The following is an 8,246-nucleotide window of genomic DNA, read 5'->3' on the forward strand; positions in this document are numbered from 1 at the left end:
ATACTATATATTATACAAGGGATGTCTCGATAATTTGGTGCAAAACTTAGACGTATTTACGTTTCACTATAAAAATATGATATAATTTATAAGGTATTAACATTCCACTTACTGCAATAATAACCTCGCATCTTTTAATATTTTTGATAATCACAAGACAAAAGCATTTTAGTATTTTCATATGCGAAGTATCCTATATCGGCCTGTAAATTAATAGATTGTGTAATTTAATGTTTTAATTCGTAAAATGTCAAGTAAGAAAGTACTACATTCCGTGGAATGAATTTTATATTATAACTATATATAGCTTGGTAACCATTAGAGATTGACACCATACTTAAAAGGTTCGGTTTAGAATTGTAATTTTGATTACAAAGTTCTGCATTATATTATTGAGGTGTTCCTATGGATACCATTTATATACTGGAATTTTTAAACAAGACTTCCAAGTCTAAGGAACGAGATACGTGACCATCTCTCGTTTAATGGAATACTAAACGAGAACTATCATTAATTTAATTGAGCTATGAGTAAAAACTGGATATAATTGTATCTGTCCTACCAACAAATACGAATGACATATATTTTTTGCTGGGATAGTTGTAATCTATTTTTCCTGGCATGGACACATACAAGGATTAAGTAATAATGGTCTAAATAGAATTACAATTTTGAAACTGATTGAAATCTCTGTGTTGAAGAATTGTTCAATTTTTGAAAATCATTAGGAAAAAATTCTCATCGCAGCATGATTTCTCATATTCGAAAAGGTCAGAAAGCAGTAATTACTTATTCTGGAAGTAATGGGGCAGTTACAATAAACATGAACAAATACAAAATATAAACGCCATCATAATTTTATCATTCTCCAATGTTACTAAATATCAATCGACTCTACTCTTTCTAGATGATTATTTTACAGATAAACCTTTATCTGGAGAAAATGAAGCTGAAACATAGCAAGTAAGTAAGTTATTACAGAATCATGCTGTGAAAGAGTTTTTCTTTTTCGATGAATTCCAGAATTCGATGAATCATTGCATTTCATACAAGAATTCAACTCAATCTTTCAAGTATAACATCCTCGCGTCCTATATTTAACGAGTAATAATTTTATTTGTTTGGCGAATTATTAAAAATGTTTAAAATCAATAACAAATACGCATTTTCACAATTTTTATCTATATACATATATGTTATTAAATTTCTTATTTTTTGAAGAATCGAATTCAACTTGTTATATTAGAGTGCCATTTACTCTGTGTTAAAATAATTTACACTTGTTTAAGGTTTTCCAATCTTCATTTACTAATAATAATTTACACACAAATATTTATTACAATTCCAGTGACATAGTAGTGTTTTAAATGCTATCTTTTTTATTAGTATACATTTGTTTGAATACATGTATGCCATAACATTCCTATTAAATTAATAATAATATTCATTGTTAAACGAATATACGTGCAAAGCTCAAAAATATTCTGCATATGAAACAATACATATATACATACTATACACCACAGATTAAACTTTTGAATATATACATTTTTACCTCTAAAATTTAATTAAAATATCTTTTATACATAAAATGTTGAACAGTTTATAGAAACGGAAGTGTTACTTGATCCTATATAGTAGGTGTTATTTCATATTATTTAATGCTCTTTGTCCCATCATTTTATGCAAGTATTCTTTCTGCAGTATTTTGAACTTCGCATTGTAGCATATCTAGTATAGGTAAATGATGCTCAATATATAATGTCGTTCCTTACATATTAAAAATTCAAAGGTCTATAAGTAACCAAATGGAATCTTTCTCTTTCGAGACATATTAGGAAGCTAAAGCAATGCCCAGCAAAAACTAAAAAGAAGAACAATGGGATTGCTTTGACAAACTAGAAATAAGTCAAATTGTTTTTAATCTTGAAAAGACTACTTCATAAGAGTTTCGGCCTTTAGAGGCTAAACACCGTATATTTGTAATATGATACATGACATATTACTTTTTTTCCCATGTTAGCGATAAAATTTGGTCTTCCAACGAGTGATACATATGGGACTACAAAATCATGTTTTGTATTGCCTTGACATTGATATTCGAGATATCTGTAATTTGTACTAATATTTCCAATTCTTAGTTAAATAATATGTTAAAAATGTATTCTTTCTGGGAAAGTACAATAAAATATGGGAAATAATTATAAAATAAGCCCTCCCTTAAGCATATACTTTCTATTATGTTTTATGGAACATGATGCTTTTACCTATAATAATTATATGTGAGCATTGCAATAGTACACAGTGTAACTGTGCTAAGAGAATTAATTAATTTAGGTGGCACATATGTACTTTGAACCATTGATACGTAAATCATATTTGTAATGTAATAGGATATTTTCTTTAATAATAAATGAAAGAAATAAGAATATTGCTAAAAAAAAAATAAACGTGCTATAGAATAAATGTTTAAAATGTCAAAACGAAGTAATTATTTAATTGATGTAAAGTGGAAAATTTACAATACAGATATAAATGTAAGAAATATATATATATATATATATATATATATATATATATATCTTTATCACTTACATAATGACCATGTTTCACTTTTACTTTCTAGTAAAAGAATTATTGTACAAATTTGTACCTAACTATACATATAGAATATAGAAGATTGATAAGTCTAATAAATCATTATAAACTATTGCTACATGGAAGTAACAATTGATCATAAGTAATCATTATTCTAAGGTTTTTTGCTTTTATTTAACAAATTACTAATTGCCAAACCTCAGTAGAAGCCTCGTAATACTAAATTCTTGCTTGTTGTTTCAAAAGAACGTGATAACAATAAAAAGAAACATGTTTTGTTTATTAAATTTATTTATTTTCAACTACTAAACTTGAAAAAACTCTAAACAATGTAATGCGTCAGAGTGAACAACAATATTTGTCTGAAACATTAATATTTTATAGGCACAAGCACACACCATTATTCAAGGATAAAGTTGCGAGAACAAGTTGGCAAACTTATTCTAACCACCGGCAATTATTACTGGTAAATGATATACACAAACAAATCATAAAATATTAGCCGCCAACTGTCTCCTATTTTTATCAAATAGATCTCTAAAAGTTAGAATTTCAAATTCGTTGAAATGAAGACATTGCTATGCTAGAATAAATCGTTCAGCGAAAAAATTAATTTTTTTTGTTGAATATATTTGGTTAACTTTATTAATACGATCGCAATCTTCATCTGTTGCGATTGCCGTATCTGACACTTATGTCAAATTCCTTTGTAATAAAAAGATTAATATCCGCAGAGTAAACGGAAATCGGAAATGATAACAAAATAAAATTGAAAATAAATTAAAGATATACTTTTCTATTGAGATCATTGAACCACGATCACTCCAGCTATTGATAAAGTTCAGATCATCGGTTTCTGGTGGTGTGACGAATACGTTAAAGTAATTTTTATAACAACAATGAAAAGTTAGCCAATAATATTGCAAATATTTTGTTTCCCGTGGTTATTAATTGCATAAAGTATATTTCATGCCTTTACAAGGTTCAATTACGTACTTTGTGAAATTTTGTAAATTGCCTAGAACATCTAAGTAGATAGAAGCAGGAAAATTCAATATCTAGTTTAAAATTGAACAATTTATTATGAGCCAAACAGGATGACAAAGGATCATACCTTCGTTATATATAATACTCAGTTCAAAGTCACTTCTTACACGATATATTAAATAACTGAAAACGTAAATTTACAAATTGAAAATTAGCACTACAAACATCCTCATATTTAATTAAAATTCTTATATCTAGACGAACCACTCAAATGCACATTTTCTTTGACCATTATGGTGGAGGTAACAATAATTTTATACACACTGACTATTACTGTTTCTCTGAGCAGCACGTAAATAACATGATTATTTTAACTAAGTTCTGCAGTATATTATACTGTAGTACAGTCTGAAGTTATTTTCTATGATCAAAAACACTATTAATGTTTTATGCACTCCCATTAAGCATAACTTCGGTGCTTTGTGATCAAGAAATTATGATCAATAATTTCGAAAACATAGTTGGTAATGTTTCATAATGAATTCAGCCAAAGAATTTGTATGTCTTGTTGATTGAATTATCTTGCAGCTTCTTTAGGTTTTTCTTGATCTTGCTGCTTCTTAAGTTGTTTTTCTCTCATTCGTTCTGCATCTCTAAAATTACAAAAATAAAAAAAGTAGTCTATAATAGAATAATGATAGAGATATTAAATTACATTTTTTTTTAATGTTACCACATATATTGCTATCATCTAAAATAGATATAAATTTTTGAACAAACAAATCAATATAACCATTTAGAAAAATTTAATGGCATATAAATCTATATAAATTTGTTTAATATTTACCTTGCTTTACGCTGTTCCAACGAAAGTCCTTTATTGCTGTCCTGTTCAGCAGCCGATTTCTTTATGTTTTTTTTCATATTTTTGGCACGTGCTAATTCGCGCTGGTTTCCACCTATATCAATTATATTATAATACAATATATGAGGGACAAACATTTATGTAATAAAAACACATTTTCTAAATTAATAACTGTACTCAAGTATATATATTCATACATTACAACTATGCATGAACTGCACTTGTAGTTGGAATGTGTATTTCATACACAACTATTTATAATTCAATACAGTTAATACTTTCAAACAATTTAACATAAATATCTGTAATCGACTAATAACAAATATATATATAGGAATAGAATTAATTGTATTACTAATATCGTTCTATGATATATGGTTAGATTACATATAATATACAAATTATAAAATATTTTGCCCTTTGTATTATAAAACAATGAAATAATTATATAGAGCAGCCAGACAAATAAGTAAACATAACACATGTAAGGAACGAATCTGTTCTAACCAATACATTTCATTTCTTGATTTAAAACATTTTAATTAAGAACATTAAGGTTACATTCCATAGTCAAGCAATACATTAATTACAAATAAGTAATATATACGGAATTGGTACATATCATACAAAACATTAAAAGCTATATTGAAATAAAAAGACAGAACTGAAACCATACATGATTTTATAGACCATTTTGAGAATTTTGTAGAAGTAAAATATTTTAAATAAACAATGCAATGAAAGTACACAAAATTTAAGATTTGTCATAAATAAAGTTTATACAAAACAGAGGAACGCAGAACAGTATAATAAAGAATGAGAACAAACGTAATAACCAAAGGAAAAACACAAATCCTTTATGTGAAATGAAAATAGAAACTAAATTTCAATTCTCTTTGAAAGCTATACAAAGGACATGCTTGGAATTCGTATTATATAAAACAATAGTTTATTGGAATAAATTTTAATAATCAATAAAGGTGTTGTTGGTAAGAAAAACGTATATCCAAATATTGTCTTCGATCTTACATGTATTCAGCAGACAAATGGCAGACACGAAAAATTATGGTGCTCTAAATTTTCTTTATCAGACTGTAATCAACTCCAACGTGAAGTCTAAAATTAAGAATACTTACGGGTCATTCTTTCAGTTCTTGATCTCCGATAAACAAGTACTTAAAAATTTAGTCCCGAGAGAATGCCGCGAAAAAGCACGGCCGAGTACCTCTGTTCTTTACAAGTACACACTAATTTCTAAACCAAAATAAATCTTGCGTCGTCTCAGTCGGTGATCATCGATGTGCGTGCCATCTGCACGCAAGTTCGACTTTCATTGTCGTTTTTAAATGTAAGGAATACATTAGCCACTCGATAATTGATCATCTCGGAGCTGTAGGGTGTAAATCTTTAGATTGGAATCCGAAAGTTGCTGGAACTATGAACATTTTGACAGGATAATAATATACATGGAACTTTGAAACTTTTCTAAGTTTTACAACGAAATTGGGTGAACCTCGATATGTATTAGCATCGACTAGGTATAGGATAGACGTCCCATATCATCTTATGGGACTTCGTGTCTAATGTTCTGAAATACCGATAGTGTACAAAGTCAGGGATTTTCTGCTGCCCCTTACGTTATAAGAACGGTGAATTTGTGAACTACGTTAAATCTATTCGAACTCAACTAGTCTAACTTCTACAGTGTTGTCGAGTCTAAAGTACGCAATATTGTCAGATCTTAAGATCAAGCCCGCTTAAAATGAACGTTATTCGTCTCAAATTGTCTCTCAAGACTTAATGCATGGACCCAATAGTGCAGAACCCCTGAATTAGTAAAATTAGATATGCCTGTATTACCGTAGCCCCTTATGGGGCGGTAACCCTACTTGCAACAGATTTCGATTACATTTACACCGCTGAACGGACATCATTTTTCCTCTCGTCACGCATCAAATTCGAAGTTTGAACAACGTAGATTAGTTCTTTCTAGCGACTGGACACCAATAATAACAAGAACATTGTTAAAATCACATTTATTTGCAACGGTTCACACTGTATCCCGTCATGCGTACCCTGCTTAGTTCACTTTGAACAACTCTTACAACGTTATGCTAACAGCTTTCGTCTTGACCAAGCATTCAATTTGTAGCTGAAAGAACGTAGATTAATGCCCTGTCATGGATAATAACTATAAACGACGATAAAATCGCATTTAATCGCGGAATACCACTATTTTTTCGACCGGTGGCGCCACCCATGGCATTTCGCTCAAACTGCTAGTCAAATCATACCGACAGGTGAGTGAGAATTCCTAGTGATGGAAAAATGCGAATATCTCAGTAAATTAGCGCTTGAAATGAACGCAGTTAGTCTCAAATTACTCCTGATGTCCCAGTGTATCGAATCAATACCGCAATACCCCATAATTGGAAGAATTATTTCTGTCAACACTGCATATGTACTATGAACACTGGTAGAAATAATTCCTCTAATTATAGAGTTCTGCTGCATTCGGTCGACGCATTGAATAGTCGGAAAGAATTTAAGACTAGCAACGTTATCTTTGAGCGCCTAATTACTGAGATATTCGCATTTTTCCATCACTAGGAATTCTCACTCACCTGTCGGTATGATTTGGCTAGTAGTTTGAGCGAATTGCCACGGGTGGCGCCACCAGTCGAGAAATAGTGGTATTCCACGTTTAAATGTAATTTTAACAATGTTCTCGTCGTTTATTGTTGTTGTCAATGGACGTTCTTTAAGCTACAGATACAAGCTTGCTCAAGACGACAGCTGTTAGTATAACGTTGTAAGAGTTGTCCAAAGTGAACTAAACAGGGTACGCATGACCGGATACAGTGTGAACCGTTAAAGTACGCATGAGTGTTCGGTTCGTCGGATAATCATCGAAGGGACCATGGTCGTGAACGAATTCTCTTCCGTCCTTTCGCTGTAAAGTAGACGTATTAGAAAGGAGTCTCGGTTTCGAATCCCGACGGACCTATTGGTTTTTTTTCGCGTACAAAAAAGTTATTGCGTTTAATATTGTTTTTATGAATATGTATATGTATTATTATGTACATTTAAGTGAATTATATTATTATTCCATTGTTATTACAACAGTTTAACAGTGACAACGAACACATGTATATTTTCAAATATCGGACTAATAGTATATTTTTATTCTATATTATTACATATAAGTGAGTAATACGTATCAAAAACGTAATCGAAACGCAGATTTTTATTACACCACAAACATCGCATAAGAGATATTTCGTTACGTTGATATTTGTAATAATTATGGATGTTGCGGGGAAATCAATATTATTGACATTATGGAACATATAACGAAATATCACTGTGACACTTAAAAAAGTTTTAAAGTTCCATTTATATCATTGTCCTGTGAAAATGTTCATACTTCCAGCAGCATTCATATTCCAATCAAAGAATTTACAGAATAAGGAAAAGGAATCTAAAGTAATTTTCAGTAGTTCCATACATCTTTATCTCGAATAATTTTCTAAAACATTCAAAGTACTAGACATTTTTACACTTTGAATCTCATATCGATTTCTAAAATAATCCTAGTTCCATGTAATATAGAACGTGGTTTTATGAGATAGATTCGAACTTCGCAGCCATTAGCTCGATATTGTCTTCAGTTTACAGTACTTTACCGATGACAATACCGATTGCCCAGGCCTCACCACGAGGAGGTTGCTGCGAGTGGAGGCCCAAGGCAAGTAGATGGAATCACAAGTTCTACATCTACCCACCTTTCACAATA

This window comes from Dufourea novaeangliae, unplaced genomic scaffold, assembly GCF_001272555.1.
Source record: "Dufourea novaeangliae isolate 0120121106 unplaced genomic scaffold, ASM127255v1 scaffold115, whole genome shotgun sequence".
Lineage (NCBI taxonomy): Eukaryota > Metazoa > Arthropoda > Insecta > Hymenoptera > Halictidae > Dufourea > Dufourea novaeangliae.